Genomic DNA, 25581 nt, shown 5'->3' on the forward strand with positions numbered 1-25581 from the left:
GCTGGCAAGCAAGACCTGTGCTCCTGCCTGCTGAGTTCTCACCCTTGGCTTCAGGGCGAGGTTGACTTGATGAGCCAACGAGCAGGGGCAGGAGGGAGTGTGCAAGGGGGGTGCAACTCTGCACCTTGGCTCTTGGAGAAGGGAGCCAGAGGTGGGGCCCGGGGCCTCCCAGGAACTCTTGATGAGAGGGAGGACAGAGACCTCACGTCCAAGGGGAGGGGAAATGGGTGTCTGCGAGCTTGCAGGGCTGAGCAGTGTGGCCCACTGATGAGGATGCAGGAAGGCCAAGGGGAGGGAAAGTCAGGGTGGCCCAGGAGGTGCAGGAAGCCCACAGCAGAGGAGCCACAGGACCACCCCAGCAACCAGGGTGGGCTCACCCCTCAGGGACCCGCTGCCTCTTCCTAGCTGCTCTGTGGGAACCCAGCAGGCCCAGGGGCAAGCCAGAGATGCCACCTGGGGAGGCTTGGGGGAGCCAGGCCAGGGCTAGTGTCCTCCTAGGGGGAAGGGAGGGAGGAGGGGCTTAATTCCAGTCCCCCGGGAGACAGGAAGGGCAAGCCACAAGAACACACACCCCTGTACTTGTGTCACTCAAAGCTGCTTTAGTGGAGACTGGGAGGGTGGGGGAGAAAAAACACACACACCTCTTTTTATATAAGGTTTCATATTTAATTTGGTCATGAATTCATAAATACATGAGTATTTTGTACCTAATGGCCTTCCTTGTATTGTTTGATATTGTCCAACAACCTCTTCAAAGGTGGCACCTTCCACTGGAGAGAAGCACGAAAGAACACCAATCACTAATGAAACACGTATCAAGTGCCTATTGAGCGCCAAGTGCCATTTGGACTGGATCGGCTTCGTCCTCTGACGCAGCTTACCTTAAATGAGTAAGCATGACAAACACTGATGAGGCTAATCCTTTGGATGGGCGCTCAAGTCCTCTTGGGAAAGGGACAGGTGAGCTGAACCTTGACTGACAAAACTTCCTGGCTCCTTCTGAAGATACAGTGCCCCACACAGAAGGGACAGCAGAGGCAGGAAACACTCGCCTCTTCCAGGAAAGGGAAGGGACAGGGCGGGGCCTCCGGAAGGAAGTGGGAGAGAGACAAACAGCAAGGCCGTGAGGGTTGTGCCCCCACAGAACTCTACTAGAACACCGAGACCCTGAAAGTGCCCAGACGTTCAGGCGATTCCAGTTTGGGTCCAGCCATATCAGTCTGGGGACACACAGACCTTTGAGATGGAAAAAACCAAGAGCCCCGAGCATGACCTCTATAACATTATCCCGCCATGACTGGAATATAGATATGCTGGAAGGACTGGAGAAGGAAAATGGGGCTGAAGGGTTACTCCTGTGACGTGCAGTGACATGACATAGAACCTATTTGCCGTTCAGATCTAACCCATCCCCCGCCCCCACCCCATCCATAGGTGAGAAGGAGGCCCACGCCTGACTGCCCTCAGTGTGTTTGGGAGCATCCAAACACGGGGCTGCACGTGGATACCACTTCCCCTCACTCTCCTTACTTGGAAACATCTGCCTAGAAATAACATAAATACTCATACAGCCACAAAATTATCATGTCGAAAAGAGTGGGCCCTTTAGAAGTTTCTGGTCGTCTAATCCTGGAAAGCACTAACTGGGTATGAGGGAGCACCGAACCCACCAGTGCCACCCCTAGAAGTGGGCTTTTTCCATCTTCCCCCTTTGTATTCCTCATTTCATGGTGTCCTCCTCCCATTCAGGTGACTTGGGTAATCCAACTAATGAGTACATTTCAGAAGGTTCTTCATGCTCGTATAAGTCTATACAAAAATATAAAAATGGAAGATACACATCTTGTAGCCTTAATAGTTACACATAAGTAAATGTACACATCTGACATGACTGCATCTTATAATAAATGCAAGTAAAACGTGTGACGCTGTTAGGAGGACAAAGTGCCACGAATTGAAAAGAATGCCACCCGGGGCGCCTGGGTGGCTCAGTCGGTTAAGCGGCCGACTTCGGCTCAGGTCACGATCTCGCGGTCCGTGAGTTCGAGCCCGGCGTCGGGCTCTGTGCTGACGGTCAGAGCCTGGAGCCTGTTTCGGATTCTGTGTCTCCCTCTCTCTGACCCTCCCCCGTTCATGCTCTGTCTCTCTCTGTCTCAAAAATAAACGTTAAAAAAAAATTAAAAAAAAAAAAGAAAAAAAGGAAGAGAATGCCACCCTAAAACAACTCGCAGTGCACACGCAAACTTGAGCGGGCATTCCTTGGAGATACTGCAGGTTCGCTTCCAGACCACCCCGATAAAGCGACGATCACAATAAAGTGAGTCAAATGAATTATTTGGTTTCCCAGTGCATCCAAAGTTATGTCTACACTATACTGTAGTCTATTAAATGTGCAATAGCATTATGTCCAAAACAATGTATTCATTAAAAAATACCTTATTGCTAAAAAATGCTAACCATCATCCACGCTTCCAGCGAGTCATAATCTTTTTGCCGGTGGAGGGTCTTGTCCCTATGTCGGTGGCTGCCGACTGATCAGGGCGGTGGTTGCTGAAGGTCGGGGTGGCTGCGGCAATTCCTGAAAATAATACAATGAAATTTGCCGTGTTGATCGAGTCTTCCGATTTCCCTGCGGCCCGCGATGCTGTTCCATAGCACTTTACTCACAACAAAACTTCTTTCAAAATTGGAGTCAAGCCTCTCAAACCCTGCCGCTGCTCTATCGACTGAGTTTATGTCATGTTCCGACCCCTCTGTTGTCATTTCAAGCATCTTCACAGCATCTCCACCAGGAGTAGCTCCCACCTCAAGAAACCATAGTCTTTGCTCATCCAGAAGGAGCAACTCCTCATCCGTTCAAGTCTGCTCACGAGACGGCGGCAATTCAGTGCCATATCCAGGCTCCTCTTCCAGTCCCAGTTCTCTCGCTGTTCCCCCTGACACACACCCACAGACACCTCTGCCACCACAGTCCGGAAGCCCTCACGGTCCTCCATGGGGGCTGCGATCAAATTCTTCCAAACTTCTGTTCATGTTGCTATTTTGACCTCTTCCCGTGAGTCACGAATGATCTTAATGGCACCTAGAATGGTGACTCCTTTCCAGAAGGTTTCAATTTACTTTGCCCAGATCCATCAGAGCAATCCCTGTCTGCGGCAGCCATAGCCCTACAACATGCATTTCTTAAATAATAAGACTTGAAAGTTGAAATGACTCCTTGACCCACGGGCTGCAGAATGGATGCTGTGTGAGCAAGCACAGAAACCACATTCACCTCGTCGTCCATCTCCATCAGCGCTCATGGGTGACCCGTGCACTGTCAGCGAGCAGTGGACTTAAAACACTCAGTGAGCAGAAGTGTGGTCATTCAGGCTTTGTTGTTCCATGTACAGAGCACAGGCAGAGTGGATGGATTTAGCATCATCCTTATGGGCCCTCGGCCTTCCAGAATAGTAAATGAGCCCTGGCTTCCCTTGAAGTCACCAGCTGCCTGTCCTTTGAAGCTTTGAAGCCAGGCATTGACTTTGCCTCTGTAGCTGTGAAAGTCCTAGGTGGCATCTTCTTCCAACAGAGGCTGCTTCACTACGTTGTAAACCTGTTGTTCAGTGTCGCCGTCCTCATGAATTATCTGAGCCGGATCTTCTGGAGAACCCGCGGCAGCTTCCACATCAGCTCCTGCTGCTTCGCCTTGCACCTTGATGTCACGGAGACGGCTTCTGTCCTCAGACCTCGTCAACCAACCTCTGCCAGCCTCAGACTTTTCTCCTGCAGCTTCCTCACCTCTCTCAGCCTTCACGGAATTGAAGAGAGTCAGGGCGTGCTGGATTAGGCTTTGGTTTAACAGAATGTTGTGGCTGGTTTGATCTTCTATGCAGGCCACCCACATTTTCTCAGTAACAGCAACAGGGCTGCTTCGCTTTCTTATCATTCGTGTGTTCACCGGAAAGCACTTTTAATTTCCTTCAAGAACTTTTCCTTTGCATTCACAACCTGGCTAACTGCTCGGTGCGAGAGGCCCAGCTTTTGGTCTATCTCAGCTTTCGACGTGCCTTCCTCACTAAGCTTAATCATTTCTAGCTTTTGATTTAAAGTGAGAGACATGTGACTGATACTTTCACTTCAACACTTAGAGGTCATTTGGGGGTTATTAATTGGCCTAATTTCAATAATGCTGTAAGTCAGGGAATATGGAGGTTCAAGGAGAGGAAGACAGATTGGGGAAAGGCTAGCTGGTGGACCAGTCAGAAGACACACACCATTTACTAATTGAGTTCACAATCTTATATGGGTGCAATTCGTGGCACCCCAAAATAATTACAGTAATAACATCAAACATTACTGATCGTAGATCACTATAACAAAATTAGTAATAATGAAAAGGTTTTAAGTATTGCAAGAGTTATCAAAATGTGACACAGAGATACAAAGTCAGAAAATGCTGTTGAAAAACTGGTACCAATAGACTTGCTCAACTCAGGGTTGCCACAAAACTTCAGTTTGTAAAAAATGAAATATCTTTGAAGTGCAATAAAGTGAAACATGGTAGAATAAGGTATGCCTATAACTATAATCCACATAGAATCTTACTGTACACATTACCACAGTTCACTTATCACACTCAACATTTCATAAAAATTATTCCAAGCACACTGAAAAAGTTCTAGAATATTCCAAGAGCTGTATGGTTTGTTTGTTTTAATTTAAATTTTAGTTAGTTAGCATACAGTGCAATATTGGTTACAGGAGTAGAATTCAATGATTCATCACTTCCATACAACACCCAGTGCTCATCACAACAAGTGCATTCCTTAGTACCCATCATCCACATAGCCTATCTTCCTCACCTCCCCTCCATCAACCCTTAGTTTGTTCTCTATCATTAAGAGTCTCTTGTGGGGACACCTGGGTGGTCCAGTTGGTTAAGCATCCAACTCTTAATTTCGACTCAGATCATGATCTCACAGCCCGTGGGTTAGAGCCCCAAGTTGGGCTTTGTGCTGGGCTCTGTGCCGATGGTGCAGAGCCTGCTTGGGATTCTCTCTTTCTCTCTGCTCTTCCCCTGCTGGTGCACATGCACTAGCCTGCTTTCTCTCTGTCTCAAAAATAAATAAACATTTTAAAAAGAGTCTCTTGTGAAGAGCTGTATGCTTTTGAATTAGAATTTCTTCAAGTATTCATCAAGTATCTGCTCTTTCTTCCAGGCTGGTGTCCACTTATACTTCCCCTTCAAGTAGAAAAGGCAAAAAGGGAAGCTCAGATTCTTAAAGAGTCTTTCCACTCAGGACACGGCAGAGCCTGTCCCGCCTTCTTCATAGATGCACTTTCTGGGGCCTACCAGGCAGTCCTGGATTCTCTGCAGTAGGGTGTTGATTGAAACATCCTGCCTGGTTTTGTTGAGCCAGGTCACCAGCATTTCATACAAGGCACCCTGCATGCCTAAAGTAAGAGCCCTGGCCGCAGGGATCTCATTGTCCTGGAGGTCCATCTGCCGCAAGAGTAGGTTCCAGGAATTAAAGAACACAAGTTTGGAAAGTCATCAGAGACGAGTTTCAGCCTAGGTTGGGTGAAAGCCACAGAGACAGTGAGTTGGGACACATTTCGGAAAGGACAGATGATGTGCAGTCAAGCCTAGACCCAGGAGTGGAACCTAATGAGCTCCCCCTGCTGGTGAGTCGGCTGTTCTGCATTCCTTATGGGCATCCCATCAGCAGAAAATCAGGCCACACTGCCTGGGCCTCTCCTGAGCAGGAGGCCCTGGGGGAGTCAAGGTCAACAGATAATCCTGCCCTAAGGCAGGGCTGATTGCCCATCTGGGAGGATAGATGGGTTATGGAGAAAGCAGAATGTGGTAAGAGTCAGAGGGTAGGACAGCCTGTGGGAGCAACAGGTCCTCAAAGGAGGGAAACTACATGGATTGTGAGAGGGAGGTCCCAGGACTGCACCGGCACCTGTGCACAGAGCTGACACCACACTCTGAACCTGTGCTAAGGGACGCTCAGCACCCCTGCCTGACACCTTCCATGCTCCAGAGTGCAGGGCTGTAGGGTGAAGGTGTTTCACAAGCACGAGGAAGGACATGGCTCAGCACGGCCAACCGTCCTGGGGGCTGGTCCCAATGGGCCAGGTGCCCTCATACAGCCAGCCCAGAGCCCCCAGGCCACTTTAGAGAGCCAGGGTCAGTGCAGGACAGATGAGGCCTGCATCCACCCAGGACCTTATTGTGGGCAGCAAGCAGATCCTGATAGTCTCATGCCAACGGGTCCTGGAGAAACTAACTCACTCTGTGCACTTGGGGTCCACTTCACAGCCTAGAAGACAGGGGGCATTCACCTTAGCAGAGGGGAGGGCCCTCTCTGCCTCATCTCTCTCCACAAGGATGGTGGGGGGACATGGTATGGGCTGGGGTCTCAGACACTGAACAAGGAGCCCCTGGGACCTGGTGACAGGGAGGGGGCATTCCCCAGAGGGGGCACTCTGGGGAACCCTTAGGGAGGGGAGAGAAAAGGGGGGGAGGGATGAAGTGAAAATAAACACAAAATCTGTGTTGGGTTCTGCTCTGATCAAAGCTGTATAAGCCCCCGACCCTTTCCTCCTGACTCTTGTCACTCATTCAAGATACTGACCACCTCTGTCCCAGCTGGGGGCCCTGAAGACCTGAGGAACCAGCTTGCCATCCTGGACATGGTCAGGGAGCTAAGGTGAGAATGAACCCGAGACAGGGCTGGTGGTGGGCAGCCTCAGGCCAGTGGTCACTGGCTCCCCATGGGCCAGGTACTGGACTCTTGATTGACACACTTGAGGTTGCTCCTGAGGGTGCAGGGACTGTCCTGGACCATCCCATCAGGCACCTGGGTATAGGCACAGGGAGGGGATCTGCAAGGGAAGGCTGGAAAGCTGAGGAGGAAGGGGGAGCAAGCTCCAGGGGCCCAGTGTCCCTGACAAGAGAGTGGGGGAAGAACAGCCTGGAGGGCCAGGTCCCCTCACTCCCCCTGTTTGGGTGGGGAGGGATCTGGGCCTGCGCGCTTCAATCCCTAGGGCCCTGTTAAGTGTTCAGAGTTGCACCTTCAGGAGCTGGGCTTCCTTTCAAGACCTACATGGAGCTTCCCTGGGCTGTAGGGGGGCCCCTGTGAAGGGGAATCTGTCCAGGTCAGGGATCTGAAGCCCCTTTGTTCCCAAGCTGAACCCCATCCTCCAGTCAGCCTTAGTGCAGGAACTTCTTGTCCCCCACCCGTTGACTGTTCCTACAATCACAGCCAGAACTGCAGTGTCAGAGAAGAACAATTACACTTTGCCCCTGAATCCAAAAAGTGGGGAAGAGATGCATCTTAAAGAGGGAAGGGGGCCTGGGATGAGGAAACTTTGGGAGCTACAAGCTTGGTCCTACTATGACTTTGTAGGCTGTGGCTACGTTTGTCCTCGTCGGCCTTCTCCTGAATAATGAAGTGTTAAAAATGAGTCTTATGGGGCGCCTGGGTGGCGCAGTCGGTTAAGCGTCCGACTTCAGCCAGGTCACGATCTCGCGGTCCGTGGGTTCGAGCCCCGCGTTGGGCTCTGGGCTGATGGCTCGGAGCCTGGAGCCTGTTTCCGATTCTGTGTCTCCCTCTCTCTCTGCCCCTCCCCCGTTCATGCTCTGTCTCTCTCTGTCCCAAAAATAAATAAAAAAAAAAAACGTTGAAAAAAAAATGAATCTTATGATTGAACTGAAATAAAGATGAACATAAACCAGGTCATACTCTATTCAATTTTTTGCTTCATATTTCAAAAGGAAATAAATCATCAAGTGCCCTAAGAAGCGGTCTACTGTGCCCAGTGGAAAACTCAACTGGCCAGGAGGAAAAGGTGCTGAGGAGGTGTGGGAAGGTGCCACTGCTGGGGGCAGTGTGGGGCCATGCAAAAAAAATGGACAGACAGGGGCCACTGCAGGCTCAGGGAACAGGGAGGTGCTGAGGGGATGGCAGGGCTGCATGAAACCAGGATGGAGAAAGGGGTACAAGGAAACTCGGGTCTTCTGTGGGTTAAGAGCCCCCGAGGCCCCCACATCTCACCTAGTGAGGCACTTCTGACAGAACTCAGGAGAATCTTTTCCAAGAAGAGTAACCAGGTTTGCACGGACACTCCATGCCTGTGGTGCTCCTGCATGGATTTAACCGTCTCATCTAGAGACAAGGGATAAATATTTGGTGACATGTTTCCCTCATGACCCTCAATCCTTCATCACCACTCAAACCCTCTTCCACTCAGCTTGACTCAGTTGACCAAGTAATCTGAGGGAGCCATTTTCTGCAGCAACATACATGGGGCACACAAAGGACAATCACCACTCACCTGTCACTAACAGATGTATAAAAAGTACAACTCTTCATTATTTATTACATCAGGATTGGGGTGAAAAATCTGTTAGATCACAGGATCGGTAGCAAGAGATGGGGCTCCAGCTGGAAAGGAGCCCTTGGGTGGCTTCCCCGAGCCCAGCCCTACTGGAGAGGCACAGGGCCCTGGGCTGTGAAGGCAGAGAGAGCCCCGCACCTGCCACGAGCACAAGGCATGGGGCTAAGTGGGGCCTGGCCCAGGCCCAGGCCCACCTCATAGCTCAAACCTAGCACTTTTCCACTTGGCCAGGCCTAGCTGCACCTATATAGCTCCAATGATGAGCTCTGTCCAGCTGATGTTCTAGAAGATTTCCCTACCAGGAGGCATGCGTTATAAAAGTAATTTCTGTTTTTATTTTATTTTATGGAGCTAATGCATCACTGTATAACAGGGCATGATGGAGACCCAGTTGGAATCCAGGTTTCAGGTTGGCCATGACTGCCATGCAATTACCACCTTGCATCCACCTCTGGGCGTGGGGCCCACAGGTTCTGTGCCTGAGTGACATATTTGCAGGGCATGCAGAAAAGGGAGTATTCAAACAATTGGTAAAGCCCACTCCTTGTGTGCATGTGTTACAATCTCTCTTCTCTTCTGATGCATGGGTCCGGGAAGGAGGGGAAGCTGGTGAATGAATCCCCATAGGATTCCCGGAGGCTGGCAGTGCTGGTTGGGCACTCAGCTTTTGGTCGCCAGTGGAATCTGAACAAGCAACTCTCCTGCACTTGACCATGGTCTTTTTGATCCTGCATCTACCATGTACATTAGACCAGCACCGCCAACACAAGTACCTTACAGGCCACACATTAATTCGAATTCATAGTTACCACTCTAAAAGAGTACAAAGAGAGAGGTCAAATTAATTTGAACAATATATTTTTTAACCTAAAATAACCAACATAGTATCATTTCAATATGTAACCCATATAAAACATTCAGATGTTTTACTTTCTTTAATATTTCACTCAAAAAATAAAACCCATGCTCCCTACATGGTGTCCAGGGTATGTGATCTGCCTCTACCTGTCCTTCTGACTTCTTCACCCTCCACTCACCCCAGCTGCCCTCCAGCTTTGCTCAAAGAAGCCCAGTCCCTGCACTTAGGGGCAATAGTTCCTGGGGGGGCCCTCTTAGGACCTCTCCCTGGCTCCCTGCACCAGACACAGTGGCTCTGTATCAAAGTCACCATTCTCATCTGTCTCTGTCCCATCCGTCACCCAATTATCCTTGGGGTTCCTAGTACGTCTTAACTGACACATTCTTCTGTCTGTCTGGATGCCACCCCAGAAGGAGAGTTCCAGAAAGCAGGGGCCCCATGTCCTCCACTAACACAGTGCCTGGCACACAGAAGACATCCAATAAACACCAGGGAAATAAAGGACCAGGACCTGCAGGTATCAGAAGACCAGAGGGACACGAAGACAAGGGCAGGGTAAGGCTTGGAAATCAGTCTTCCAATGTACCTGCTGGACACAACCCCTCCCAGGGGCTGGGCTCTCATCTCTGTGGGGCAGCTAATTGCTGGTGAACTCTGTCTTGCCCTGCAGAATGGCTGAGGAAGTGAGGGCCTGTGGGGACAAGGTAAAGACAGGCATGAGTGGCAGCCAGACTCTCCTCCCTCTTGGGATGCTTCTCACATTCTCTCCACCCCAGCCAAAAAAAGCAAACAGACTGGGACCTTTCCTCCTGCTCTATACTCTCTTTCTTTTGTATTCATGTTTGTCCCTTGGCCTTCAGTGCTAACAAGTTAATTTCACACCAGAAAAATTTTTCCAGTATTTTTTTCTCTTGTAATACAATAAAATGTATTTATTCCAGAAAACATGGCAAGGAAACATGTGCAAGGAAAGTTTTTATAAGAATATGAAGCCACATGTGATGTCCTCAATTAGAGACAACATTATTTTGTTCCTTTTAGTTGTTTTATTTGATCTTATGTGTGAATTCATTTCCTCTTTCTCTCTCTTGCACACACACACAAAACAAACACACACACATATTTACATTTAAGGGTTATATTATGAGCACACTTTTTAAAAATCAGGACATAGAGGGGAACCTAGTGGCTCAGTCAGTAGAGCATGTGACCCTTGATCTCAGGGTCATGAGTTCAAGCCCCACACTGAGCATGGAGCCTACTTAAAAACAAACAAACAAACAAATAAATATCAGGATATGGGATCACATGTTAAGTAACGAACTTCTGACTTTAACCTGACAAGCTCACCCCAAAGGAGCTTGCCAGTGTCTCACAAAATACCAAAGAGTCATACAGAAAAAGAGAAAATAGCAACACAGGAAATTGGGTCAGGGTCTCTCTGTTCAAAATGGCATCATGAGGACAGCCAAAGAAATATGATAGGAATAACTAGTAATGTTAATGGGTTTTTTGTTTTGTTTTGTTTTTTGGGGGGGGGGGGAGAGAGAGAGAATCTTAAGCAGTCTCCATGCTCAGTGCAGAGCCTGACATGGGGCTCAATCTCATGACCATGAAATCATGACCTGAACCAAAATCAAGAGTTGGACACTTAACTGGCTGAGACACACGGGCGCCCTTTAATGTTAATGTTCTAATTTTGAGGGTTGTATTGTGGTTACAGGAGAGAATGCTCTCATTTGTTGAAAACATACACTAAAGCATTCAGTCATTGATCATGTCAACAGCTCTTTTCCAAATGGTTCACGACAAGGGTTTTTGCAATTTTTGGAACTTTCCTTTAACATGAGAGTGTTTTAAATTAGAAAGTTAAATTAAATGAGAGAAAGAAAGAAAGAAAGAAAGAAAGAAAGAAAGAAAGAAAAGAAAAAGTTAAAAAAAAAAAAAAACAGCTTATTTTGAGCCCAGTTCAATCGACTGTATCTAAACAAGGTAAAATGCAGACCTCTCCCACATAAAGCCTGCCAAGCATTTGGTGACATCTAAGCTCCCGTGTGTCCCTCATGTCCTCCCTGTTCCAGGCTGAGCCTCCTCTGAGTCCAGGGAATGCGGGGTCTCCTTTCTCTTCTCCCATAATGCTCTTCCCTCCTGTCTTTCCCCGTTCTCCTCCTCAGACTCTTTCCCTCAGTATTTCATTATGAACATTTTCAAGAATTCAGTAGAGTTTAAAGACTTATATAATGAACTCCCATATATTTGCCACCTAGATTCTATAACCAAGATTTTGCCAAATCTGCTTTACTCCATATTTCTTTCCATATCCATCCCTCTGCCCATTCATCTGATGAAATTCAGTTGTAGATACCAGTACATTTCTCCTAATACTTCATCATATATTTCAATAACTAGGGTTCAATATTTGTTGACAGTTTTCTTCATGGTAAAACTTACAAAGAGAGAAATGCCCAGTTCTTAAGGGCACCACTCAAAGAGCTTTGAAAAATGCAATCGTGTGTGTAGCCCAAATGCCCTATGAGGTCATGGTACATAAGCATTATTTCAGAAAATTGCCTCATGCTCCATCTTATCCTAATCTGCTATATGACTGCATGAGAAAATGGTCTTTATCAGATGTCCTAACATAATAGGAGCATTTAGCATGAACGGGGGATTCAATGTTGTTAAATGCTTTTTCTGCATCCTTTCATCTATTCATATAATTTTTCCTCTTATACTGTTAATATAGTGAAAAACACTGATTAATTTTTCAAATGTTAATCCAACACTTATTCCTGTGATTAACCCCAGTTGGTTGATATGTTATCTTATTTAAATATTGCTGAATTTAGTTCACTTTGGTTCAGGATGTTTGCATCTAATTTCAGGAGGGATATTAATTAGTATATTTCTTCTTTTGAAATGTTTTGTCAGGTTTTGGCATTAGGGCTGTGCTGGCTTCATAAACCACTGAAGAACTCCTATATTTTCTGAAAGAATTTGTGTAAGATTAGTGTTACTTCTTCCATAAATATTTATAGAATTTACCAGTGAAACAGCCCAGGCCTACAGTTTTCTTTGTGGTAAGTTTTTAAATAATGAATCCCAATTCATAACTAGCTACAAGATAATTCAGATTATATTTTCATTTTGTGTCCATTTTGCTAAGTAGTATTTTTCAAAGAATTTATACACTTTATCCAAGTTGTCTCATTTATTGGCATGAATTTGTTTGTAAGACCCCCTTTTTAAGATTTGGTTTTTAAGTAATCTCTATGCCCAATATGGGGGTCAAATTCACCACCCCAAGATCAAGAGTTGCACATTTCACCAACTGAACCAGCCGGGTGCCCTAGATCCCCTTGATATCATTTTAATGGATGCAGAATTTGTTGTGACATTAATCATTAATTCCTGATACTGGAATTTTGTGTTCTCTTTTTTCTTTTGTTAGTCTAGTTAGAAGTTTATTACTTTTGATGATCTTTCAGAAAACCAGCTTTCCATTTTGTCAGTAGTATTTTTTATTGTTTGTATCTGTGACATAATGGAAGTGTGGTGTGTGTGTGTGTGTGTGTGTGTGTGTGTGTGTGTGTGTGTGTATAGTCTCTACCCCTAGTTCCTGAAACAGAGAACCTGGAACTTTTATGACTTCCTCAGTGATGGGGGCGATAGGAGTGTCTTTTTTTCTGATGAGGCCACTCTAGGTGGGCTCCAGGACAGCTTCTGGGTGAAAGCTGGTTACTGAAAGACCAAGCCATGATAGAAGTTTGAAACTTTCAGCCCCTCACCCCCATTCTCTGGGGAAAGTGAGAGGGGTAGAGATTGAGATAATAATTGACAATGCACTGTGTGAGGAAGCCTCCATAAAATCCCAAGAGTATGGGGTTCAGAGAGCTTCCAGGTTGGTGAACACATCTATGTGCTGGGAGGGTGGTACATATCAACTCCACAGGGACAGAAGCTCCTGCACTCTGGACTCTTCTGGACCTCACCCAATGTACTTTATCTGTCTACTCATTTGTATCCTTTATAATAAATCGATAAACATGTTTCCCAGAGTTATTTAAGCTGTTATGGCAAATTATTGAATCTGAGGAGAGGGTCATGGGAACCCCCAATTTACAGCCAAGTCAGACAAAAGTGTGGATCACGTGGGAGCCCACTGCTTGTGATTGAAGTCTGAAGTGGGGATGGTCATGTGGGACCAAGCCCTTAACCTGTGGAGTCTGCGCCAACTCCTAGTAATCAGTGTCAGAATATTCTATTTCACTGATTTCTATGCTTGTTACTTCACTTGGTTTAAATTTATATTTATCTCTATGGCTGATTAATGCTGATCTTGAGGTCACAGATTTTATATATTTCTTCCTTTTCTTAACAGCTTTAGTGAGATATAATTCACACAATTAATAATTATGATTCTTTATATAAATCACTCATTTAAAGTATACATTTCAATTGTTATATCTAGAGAGTTACACAACCATCACTAGAATCAATTCTGGAATATTCTTTAACACCCAAAAGAAACCATTAGTAATCATACTCTGTTGCCTCTAACCCTCTGTCCCTTTAATAAAGGCACTGAAAGCTATACATTTTAATCTGATTGCTGGTTTTCACAGCATCTGACATATTTTGATGTGTTATATTTTCATTGGCATTTATTGAGAGAAGTTTTTAAAGTTCCTTTTCTTCTTTGAATCATGGATAATTTAAAAGTGTGTTGCTTGATATACAAATTTTGGGGGTCTTCTTAGATAATGTTACTCATTTCCACTTTAGTTTCATTGAGTTAGAGAATGGTGCTTGTATGATTTCATGTGCTTACATTTAATTTAGACTTGTTTTATAGCCCAGGACGTGGTATATCTTAGTCAATGTACCATGTTCACTAGAAAAGAATGAATCTAAAGTAGATACTGCAAATGTGCTCTATGAATGCTAATTAAATCAACATGCTTTATAATGTTTAGATTTCTTATGACTCAATGAGTTTTCATGTAATCATTCTATCAATTGCTTATAAAGGGGTGTTATAATCTCCCTTTCATTCTGTAGATTTTTCCTTCATGTAGTTTGAAACTGTATGAGTTACATATACATATATGATTATTATGACTCCTTGATGAATTAATCTTGTTAATATTACAAAAAATTCACTCTTACAAAGCTGTAGAAATCAAAATGGTATGGTATAGGTATCAAAACAGATATGGCATAAAAACATGGATCAATGGAATGGAACAGAGAACCCAGAAATAAACCCAAACATATAAGATCAATTAATTTACTACAAAGGAGCCAAGAACATACAACGGAGAAAGGGCAGTCTCTTTAATAAATAATATTGGGAAAACTGGACAGCCACATGCAAAAGAATGAAACTTGATCACTATCTCATACCATACACAAACATTAACTCAATGTGGATTAAAGACTTTGAACATAATACCTGAAGTCATAAAACTCCTAAAGAAAACATAGGTGGTAAGCTCCTTGACATAGGTCTTGGTGATTAGTTTTTGAATCTGACACCAAAAGCAAAGGCAACAAGAGCAAAAATAAATAAGTGGGACTACATCAAACTAAAAAGCTTCTTCACAGCAAAGGAAACTATCAAGAAAATGAAAAGGCAACCTACCAAGTGGGAAAAGATACTTGCAAATCATATATCTGATATAGGGTTATTACCCAAAATATATAAAGAACACATACAACTCAATAGCAAAAATACAAACAATCCAATTAAAAAGTAGACAGATAAGACCCACATTGGGTGAGCAAGAGCCCTGCTTTGGGTAAAACACAAGCCCTGGGTGAGCCCCGCTTCTCTCTCTCTCTTTCTCTCTCTACCTCTGTCTCTTTCCCTCTCTCTTTATCTCTGACCCTCACTCACTTGCGCCCTCTCTCCCTCTCAAAAAGTAAAATAAAAAGTAGAGCATCTGAACCACCATTTTTCCAAAGACAGAGACCAACAGAGACATGAAAAGATACTCAACATCACTAATAGAAATGCAAATCAAAACCACAATAAGGTATCACCTTACACCTGTTAGAATGACTATTATAAAAACAAACAAACAAAAAACAAGAAATAACAAGAACTGGCAAGGAAGTGGAGAAAAAAAGAAAACCCTTGTGTACTGCTGGTGGGACTGTAAATTGGTGCAGTCACTATGGAAAACAGTATGGAAATTCCTTTAAAAGTTAAAAATAGAAGCAACATATAATCCAGCAATCCCACTTCTGGATATTTCTCCAAAGAAAAGGAAAATGCTAAGTTGAAAAGACATATGCACACCCATGTTTGCTGTAACATTATTTACAATAGCCAAGACATGGAGGCAACTTAAGTGCTTATTCATTGATGAATGAATACGAAATTGAGGTACGTATATTATCTTGTATACATATCATGTATATATATAAATCCTGCCATTTGTGATAACATTGCTGGACTTTGAGGGCATTATGATAAACAAAATAAGTCAGAGAAAGACCAACACCATGTGATCTCACTTATATGTGGAATCTTAAAAAACAAAACAAAACAAACTTACAGACACAGCAAACAGATTTGTGGTAGCCAGAGGTGTGGTAGCCATGGGGAATGGATGAAATGGGTGAAGATGGTCAAAAGATATAAACTTCCAGTTATAAAATAAGTCCTGATGGTGTAATATACAGCAGTGTGACTATAGTTAATAATACCGTATTGCATATTTCAAAGTTGCTAAGAGAGTAGACCTTAAAAGTTCTCATCACAAGAAAAAAATTGTAACTATGTGTGGTGATGGATGATAACTAGACTTATTGTGGCGATCATTTCACAATATACACAAATATCAAATCATTATGTCATACACCTGAACCTAATATAATGTCATGTGTCAATGATCTCTCAATTAAAAACAAAACACCACCACACATGCAGGAACCACACATGGGCCTGTTGCTGCTCTGGAGCCACTGAGTCCCCAGACCCCTTACTCTCCTGCTTTGTAAAAACCATTTCACACTTACTCTTCTCCTCCAGCACCTCCTCACTGCTTTTCAGTCTCAGCAAATGATTTTACTTCTTAACCTCAAGGAGAAAGTAGCTCTCTGTAGAAAACTTCCATGGGCTCCATTCAGGGAATCTCCCCACGCATTTGGCTTCAGTGTCCACACCCTCTGCCTCCCCTTCCATTAGGACAAATAAAGTTCCTTCTTTTTTTCTCAGGATATTCTTTGTCTTGAAGTCAACTTCATCTGACATTAAGATGGCCACAGCAGATTTCTTACCTCTACTATTTGAATGGTATATCTTCTTCCATCCTTTTATTTTCAATATATCTGTGTCATGCTTTTAGATTGTGTCTTTAGGGATGCCTGGGTGGCTCAGTTGGTTAAGGTTAAGCATCCAACTTCAGCTCAGATTGTGATCTCACGGTTAGTGAATTTGAGTCCTGAATTGAGCTCCCATTGGGCTCTGCACTCACAGAGACTGCTTGGGATTCTTGCTCTCTCCTCTCTCTCTCTGCCCCTCCCCTGCTCACTCTTTCTCTCAAAATAAATAAAAACTTAAAAAAAATTCCATCTCTAATTGACATTATGTAGTTGGTCTCACTCTCTCATTCCTCTAACCTCTTCTACTTTTGAACTGCAGTGTTTATGGGATTTATAGTAAACATAAAAATTAATATGGTTGAAATAGCTGTATAAGTTACCATTTGTTTTGTTTGTCCAGTCTTTCCCCCCCATGTTCCTCCTTCCCTGCATACTTTGATGTTAATTATTTTTTAGAATTCCATTTTATATGTGTATTGGCTTTACATCTATACATATTTTCATCATCTCTATTTTTTTTTTTTTAATTTTAAGTAGGCTCCATACCCAGTTGGGGCTTGAACTCATGACCCTGAGATTAAGAGTTGCATGCTCTACAACTGAGCCAGCCAGGTGCCACTATACATATTTCCATCATGAATATACAATTGGTATACGTAGTAAAATACATGACCTTAATTGTTTTCAGTCTATTGACAGGCTCTTAAAAAGAGATTATTGAGGAATAATTGACATGTGATAAACTGCACATCATTAAATTACACAATTTGATAGATTTTGACATATGCATCTGTGAAATGCCACCACAATCAGCCTAATGACCATGTCATCACCCCTAAAGTTTCCTCTTGCCCCTTGATAATCCTCCCTTCTGCCCTGACCCTTTTGGACCCAGGGAACTATTGATCTAATTTCTGTCACAATAGAATAGTTTGAAGTTTGTAGATTTTCACATAGGTCAATCAGAGAGGATGTATTCCTTTCTCTCTGTTTTCTTTCACTCCAAATTATTATTTTGAAATTCATACATGTTGTTCTGTATATCAATACTTCATGCCTTTTCATTGCTGAATTTCATAGCATAACATTAGTGTAAAAAGTAAGAGACTTACAAGATAGATCAATTCATTACCGCTTCCCATTCTTTTTGCAGTAGGTGTTCTAGGAATTGCCTATATACATGTTATAAACCACACAAACAATGTAACAGTATTTGTATATATTTTTAAGAAATTAAGAGGATATAACAGTCCTTTACATTTGGTTCATATTTTCTATTTCTGGTGATCTTTCTTTCTTCCTTTCTCAACATGTACATTTCCAGTTGTTGTCATTGTTCGACCTGAAACCTTCATTCAGTCTTCTGGCAATGAAATGCTACTACTGTCTCCAAAATCACATTCATAGTCCTAATTCTTAAGCCCTTTTCTACCAATTTACTCTTTGACTTTGTTTTTTTTTGTTTGTTTGTTTTTGAGAGAGAGAGAGAGCGTGAGTGCAGGAGGTGCAGAGAGAGAGGGAGACAAGTGGGCTCCATGCTGACAGCAGAGAACCCAATATGGGGCTTGAGCCCACAAACTGTGAGATCATGATCTGAGCTGAAGTTGGATGCTCAGCTGACAGAGCCACCCAGGTACTCTTTGACTTTGTTAATGACCTCTGCCACCTCTCAGGTTAGGAAACCTGGGGTACTGAACTCAATTCATCCCCTGCCAGTGTTATCATAATTGTTTCCCTCACATCAGTGTCATCTGCCACTTTCCTTTTCAGGCTGATACAACCTAAACACTTACCCTAACCACTAAGACATGTACCAAAAGCTCCTCAGGCCACATCTGAGTTCACACATCTCGTCCCCCATCCAAAGAGCAAACAATTTTATTTTCATAAACAAATATCTGTAATGGTGCTAGTGTGATCAGGGCTCACCCACTGAAAAGTTGACACCTGGCTCCTGGAGCTCATGGATCTGGGCAGTTCCTCTGGATGATATTCACTGACCTCTTTTCTATCCTCAACCTACCTGTCATATTTCCCACCACTCACATTAAATATACTCTACAACAGGACAAGATCATGTCAGTGTCAGTACAGAGAATTAGAGCCCAAGCCACCCACTCACCTGGGGAAGGCATGTCTTGAGCCTGGTGATCAACACTGTAGAAGGAGCATCAGTGACATGACATGGGCCTTCCTTTCCTTACGAAAGATCCAGGTCACAGGGAGCTGAGGCAGACACACAGATAACAAGGTTGACAACAGTGAAAAGGGCTTGGAGGGGTTGCCCAGGCAGAGGTGACAATGCCATGGCTGTAGGGACACTAGTGGACATAGAGGGGAAAGTCCACAGGAACAGGATCAGACAAGAGAGAAGTCAAAGTAATGGGCAGAGTAGAGGATAAGCCATTCTAGTTTGTGGTTATCTCTGCTTCTGGAGACCGAGGGTGTAGCCAGAGATCAACTGTGCCAACCTGTAGACGTGGGCTCATGGTTCGGTGTATGTATAAGAGAGGGAGGCAGAAAAACAGAGCTTGGCACATGTTAAGTGCTGTTTGTAAGTACATGTTTGTGACTGGTATAAACATTAGCCACAAGGTTGACTTTAATTAAAATCACATCCTCCAGGCCAGCAATATTATAACCTGGGATCTTGCAACAACTCTGTCAGAGTCCAAATACAGGTGAATAACATTCCCCAACACCATCGCAGCCTCTCTGGAGATGGGATAAGGTGAGGATGATGAGACCCCATGCTATTTTCCTTTAGTTATTTAGGTCCTTGATCTCATCTCCTCCACCACACTGTGAGCTCCCAGGACTAGGATAAACATGGGTCATTTGTTTCCCTCCCCAAGGGCCCAGACTTTCCCTGAGTAAAGGGCTTGTTAGCTGCTTGGCGGGTTAATAAGAACACCTTCTCTTAGGAAACAAAGAAGGTGAGCCTAGGGATGGCCTTGTTGCAATCCCTAAGGAAAGTTTCCAGGCTGCAGCACAGGGAGGGGACCCAAAGGGAGCCCTGTGACTTCTGTTGAGGAGACACAGGCAGGAGTTCCAAGAAGCTGAATGCAGTGCAGAGGGCTGGAGAAGATGCTGAACAGAAAGTGTTCTGCAGATGTCCAGTGTCTGGATGTGTGCTCATCTGTGCATGCATGACAGGGACCCACCCAGGCAGAGAAGAGACCATCAGAAATCAGCAGGCTGGACAAGGGTTGAGGCTTGCCCAGGTCTTGGAATTGTTTTTGCTCCCATTCATCAGAATGGATGAACTGCATAAAGGGATGCCAGCTGGTTATCAGAAGTTTATTATTAGAGTCTTAGTAGTTAAAATTAGCCCAAGTAAGGTAACTGTATCCCAAGCCATAAAGTTTAAAAGGTAGTATCAGATGATCCAACTGATACTCAGTTTTCTTAATTTTGATGACAATAATACCCAACACTCTTTAAATGAATACTACAAAGTTCAATTCCCAACAAAGTAAATTTAACAATGTCTACTATTTAATAAAAAATTACCAGACATCAAAAATGGCAAAAAAAAAATCTCCATAGACAGGAAAAATTCAATCAATAGAAACAATCAAGAAAAATGAGAGAAATAATGGAATTTAAATGAAGAACTTAAAACAGCTAATCTAAATCTTTTAATATTCTTCAGTGTATTAAATCTCCTGAATACGATCAGAAGGAAATGGCTGGTATTAAAAACATCAATGAAACTTCTAGATATTAAAAAAGTACAATGTCTGTAATTAAAGATACACCGAACGGGATTAAGAGCAAATTAGATACTGCATAATGTCAGTGAGTTTGTAGACAGAGCAATAGGAAGACCCAAAATGAAACAAAGAGAAAAAATAAGGGAAAAATGAACAGATCCTATATTAGCTCTGAAATAGTATCAAGGATTTAACATACATGCAATTGGAGACCCAGTAAAGGAAAAAAAATGGGCAAAATATTTGAGGAAATAATGGTCAAAAATTTTCCAAATTGGATATAAATTATAAAGCCAAAGGTCTAAGAAATCCAACCAACTGCAATATAAAGAAAACCACTCTGATGGTTAATTTTATGTGTCATCTTGACTGGATCACAGTGTGTCCAGATATTCAGCTAAGTACTATTTCTGTGTGTGTCTGCGAGGGTGTTTCCATACAAAACTGACATTTGAATTGGTGGCTCAGTGAAGCAGTTTGCCCTCCCAAAGTGGGTGAGCATCATGTAATCTTTCGAGGTCCTGGCTGCTAAAGCTGTGATGTCCATCTTCTCCTGCCCTTGGAACTTCTGGTCCTTAGGCCTTCAATCTAAACTAGAATCTACATATTGACTCCTCTGGTTCTCAGGGCTTCAAACTCTGACTGAATTAAACCACTTGCTTTCCTGGTTCTCTAGTTAACTGTCATCAGATTGTGAGACTTTTAAGCTGCCATAATTGGTGACCAGTCATCTGCAGCCCTCAGAAGCTTTTCAGAAGCTCCTGCCTCCACCTCAGGGAGCCCATACCAAGGGGCCAATACAAGCAGGTGGCAGCCACTGCCAGGGTGGAAACCATGTGGCCCTGTGACCCTCTCAACATCCTCCCTGAGGATGTGATTTGTCCTCCCACACAGCCTCACAGAAGTGCCCACACAGCCCTCAGCAGTTAACAAAGGGCCCTGCAGGCTTTCTTCTCCTCCCCATTATACACTTGAAGAAGCAGGGCCACACCAGGGTCCCAAAGCTGGAAAGGAGCAGAGCAGGGCCACTGTGTCCAGCTCCAATATCAGAGCCCATTCAGCCTAACTGAGCTTCTGAGCCTCTGAAGCTCACAATTCCTACTGTCATAGAGAGAGGGAGCTGGAAGGAAAAGACCTAGAACAGAAGTGGGACCATTCTAGCACATGCAGAGTAAAGACGTAGGGTTAGGAAAGAGCTCAGCATTGGGTCCCAACTGATGTAATCCTTCCAACAGCCCAAGGACATGGGTGACATCTCATTACAGGTAGAGCTGTGGCCAGTAACTGGCCCCAGGTGACATAGTTCAGGTGAACGACTGGGATTCCACTCCCCTGCCACCTAATCAAGGTATCTTGATCATCTACTCCCAGAAATCTCATGGATCCTTGTAAACCTCTGCTAGCACCAAGGAATCAAAACCACAACGGTAGTGCATCATTTTGTACCTCTTAGACTAGCAAAGAATGAAAGTTTAGTGTAACAAGGGTAAAAGGAAACAGGCACAATGCATTCCTTTTTTTAAAATTGAGGGTTATTCTGTGGCTTAACATGTGATCTATTCTGAAGAATGTTCCATGTGTACTTGAAAAGAATGTGTATTCCACTGTTTTTGGACAAAATGTTCTGATATAGCTGTTAGGTCCACCTGGTCCAATGTGTCATTCAAAGCTACTGTTTCTTGTTGATTTTCTGCCTGGATGATCTATCCCCTGATGTAAGTAGGGTGTTAAAGTTCCCTACTATTATTGTATTACTGTCAATTTCTTCCTTTATGTCTGTTAATGGTAGTTACACATATTTGGGTGCTTCCAAATTGGGTTCATAAATATTTACAATTGTTACAACCTTTTGTTGGATTGTTCCCTTTATCATTATGTAGTGTCCTTCTTTGTCTCATTACAGTCTTTGTTTTAATGTCTGTTTTGTCTGTTGCAAGTACTGCTACCCTGGCTTTCTTTTTTTTTTTTTTTTTAACGTTTTATTTTATTTTATTTTATTTTATTTATTTTATTTTATTTTTTTATTTTATTTTTGAGACAGAGAGAGACAGAGCGTGAACAGGGGAGGGGCAGAGAGAGGGAGACACAGAATCTGAAACAGGCTCCAGGCTCTGAGCTGTCAGCACAGAGCCTGACGCGGGGCTTGAACTCACAGACCATGAGATCATGACCTGAGCTGAAGTCGGACGCTTAACTGACTGAGCCACCCAGGGGCCCCTACCCTGGCTTTCTTTTCACATTCATTTGCATGGCAAATATTTTTCCAACCCTTCACTTTCAATCCACATGGGTCTTTAGGTCTGAAGTGAGTCTCTTGGAGACAGCACATAGATGGGTTTTGCTTTTTAATCCATTTCAGTCCTTCTATGTCTTTTGATTGGAGCATTTAGTCTATCCACACTTAAAGTAATTATTGAGAGGTATATACTTACTGCCATTTTGTTACTTGTATTATGGTTGCTTTTGTAGTTCTTCTGTTCCTTTCTTCTTCTCTTTCTTCTCTCTTCCCTTGTGGTTTGATGGCTTCCTTTATTGTGCTTGGATTCCTTTCTCCTTGATTTTTGCATATCTATTATAGGTTTTGAGTTTGTGGTTAGATTAGATTCATATATAATGTATAGCAGTCTATATTAATTGATGGTCACTTAAGTTTGAGCCCATTCTAAAAGTACTAAATTTTTATTACTCCCCCATCATATTTTATGTATATAATGTCACACTTTACTTCTTTTTATTTTGTGGATCCCTTGACTGACTTTTGTAGATATAATTGAATTTACTGCTTTTGTGCTTTAACTTCCATATTAGTTTTATAAGTGATTAATCTACTACTTGCATTATATATTTGCACTTACCTATGAATTTTTTTCCTTTTATAACTTTCTTACTTCTGATTATGAACTTTTGTTTCCACTCAAATAAGTCCCTTTAACATTTCTTGTAAGGTTGGTTCAGTGGTGATGAACTCCTTTAACTTTTGTGTGTCTGGGAAACCCTATCTCTCCTTTATTCTGAAGGATAACCTTGCTGGGTAGAGTATTCTTGATTGTGGCTTTTCTTCCTTTCCGTACTTTGAATATCATGCCTCTCCCTCTGGCCTGCAAAGTTTCTGCTGAAAAATCAGCTGATAGCCCTATGGGGTTTCCCTTATATGTAACTGTTTCCTTTGCTGCTTTTAAAATTCTTTATCACTACTTTTGCCATTTTAATGATGTGTCTTGGTGTGGACCCCCTTGGGTTAAATTTGTTGGGGGCTCTCGGTGCTTCCTCGATCTGGATGCTTACACTTATGCATGTGTGATGTGAGTGTAAAACTGGAACAACTCTCTTTTGGAGAAGAATTTACCGATATAAAAACAAAATCCTAAAATCATTTTTCATATCAATACAAGTGTAATTACTATCATGACGTTGGAATTAGCAAAACCAAAACCAGTGTATAATCTAAGCAGCTACGCATAAAAGGGAAGAATAAAATAATCTTTGGTTCTATCATGCAATAAAATACCACTGTTTAAAAAATGAAGATAAATATGAATGTACTGACATAAAACGGCTAATGTAATTTGTTATTAGCTTCAAAATTTTAAGAAGTGCATCTTAAATGCATAGAAAAAGGCAAGACTTATGGGAGGCTAACAAGCGTGTTTGGGCTTACATTCCCCAAACCATCAAATCTAGATTTTTGACCTTGTCTACATAGGTCATCCTTACATTTATCCTGGAGTAATACAGCCTTACTAAAATAAGCCATTCATCATGCAGTGTAAACACAGGCCCTACCTAATATAAACTGATATTTTAAAAATAAATTCTGAAATATTACTGCTTTTCTGAATTTTTTGCTGATTTATTCAATGAAAACATTTACAATTTTATGATTTCTATAACCTTGATTTGGGTTTGTCTTTTTTTTTTTTTTTTAACGTAAAAGTAACCTTGAAAAGGGTAATTGGCTGGAGTTTCCACTAACTTGGAAAGTAATTCCAAGTATGCATATATTTCCATAATAAGTGTCTTCAGGATGCACATCCTTACCAGTTTCATTCTCAAAATCAAAATCAAAATCAAAATCAAAATCAAAATCAAAACAAGAGCTTCACACCAGCCTCCTAAACTAAGATAGATCTTGGGTCCTGCTGTATGATTATTGGTGGTTTACCTTGTGAGCCCTGTATGCATTCCTATGGATGGAAGTGACTGGAAAAAAATCGGTAAATTGCTCACAGTGGCCACTCAGGGGAACTGAATCAAAGGTAGGTGGGAAAGTTGCTTTTCTGTAAAAATTGATTGGAAAAATAGACACAGTTTGCATGTTTTAGAATTTAAACTGTTAACCTTAAATATAAAACTATTAGCTATTTTACCAGCAAAAGCTGGGTTTATTTGAGGATAACAGATAATTGCAATCCAGAACAAGAAAGCCAGGGTAAAACCATAGGCAGCTTCCCCCAACAAAGTTGGAGAATGCTCTTTTATGGAGGAAAGCAGGAAGCTGGGAAAGTTCTTATAAATGCAAAGACTACTGGAGTAAACCGGGAGCTGAAAGTATAGTGGCTGTCCATCAGTTGTGGCTCTCATTGGCTAGGCTGGTGGGCTGCCTTCCAGCCTCCTACTGGAATAGTGAACTACTATCCACTTCAAGGTCTGTCTCTTCCTGTTGAGTCTGCAGTTAAGGAGGAGTGGTAGGGCATGAGAGTTTTTCTGGCTGAACCTCCTGACTCCGTTTTAGTCCTTTATTAATTTTCACAAAACAGAGGCATAAAGAAGAAAGGAAAGGGAAAGGAAGAGAAAGGTCACATCAAGTCTTGCTAATGTCAACCTAAAATTGTCAAGAAGCAATAATTTAAGCAAAAGAATTTATTTAGGATCAAAGAATTGCCATTCGGGGCACACATATTTGGGTAACAACCCAATAATGTCCCACGAGGGAGCAAAAATTAGGGGTTTCTAAAGACAAGAAAAAGTTGTTTGTTGCCTACAAGAATTTTTATTGTGTTGAAAGACTTCCACTAATTCCATTTTTACCTCTGTCTGTACTTTCTAATTGATTAAATTCTTTCCAGCTTATCTTTTTCTGCCCAGCTTATCTTCTAACTCAGGCAAAAGACCTCACTGGCTAAGCATCCCATGACAAAAACCAATCTACCCCTCAAGCAATAAAGACTCCATGTGATTGACTCCAAGAAAGTGATGGACTTGACCTTTACCACAGGCATGAACATATCCACTAACCTTTGTCCCACATTTTCTTTACAGAATTTTCAGCACTTTGGGGACTGTTTT

General features: G+C 42.9%; 1 long non-coding RNA gene across 2 annotated transcripts in view; it reads right to left on the reverse strand.

The window, feature by feature from the left end:
• Window positions 1-650: 650 nt before the first annotated feature.
• LOC125923342 (uncharacterized) overlaps window positions 651-25581 on the reverse strand; it is a 58826-nt gene continuing 33895 nt past the window's right edge. For both annotated transcript variants that reach the window (XR_007457993.1, XR_007457992.1), the window contains 5 exons: window positions 22728-22864; window positions 18702-18805; window positions 9834-9938; window positions 8046-9201; window positions 651-5554 (listed from right to left, as the gene is read on the reverse strand). This is a non-coding gene — a long non-coding RNA (uncharacterized LOC125923342). The remainder of the gene's footprint in view (window positions 5555-8045; window positions 9202-9833; window positions 9939-18701; window positions 18806-22727; window positions 22865-25581) is intronic.

The sequence above is a fragment of the Panthera uncia genome, chromosome B1, assembly GCF_023721935.1.
Source record: "Panthera uncia isolate 11264 chromosome B1, Puncia_PCG_1.0, whole genome shotgun sequence".
NCBI lineage: Eukaryota > Metazoa > Chordata > Mammalia > Carnivora > Felidae > Panthera > Panthera uncia.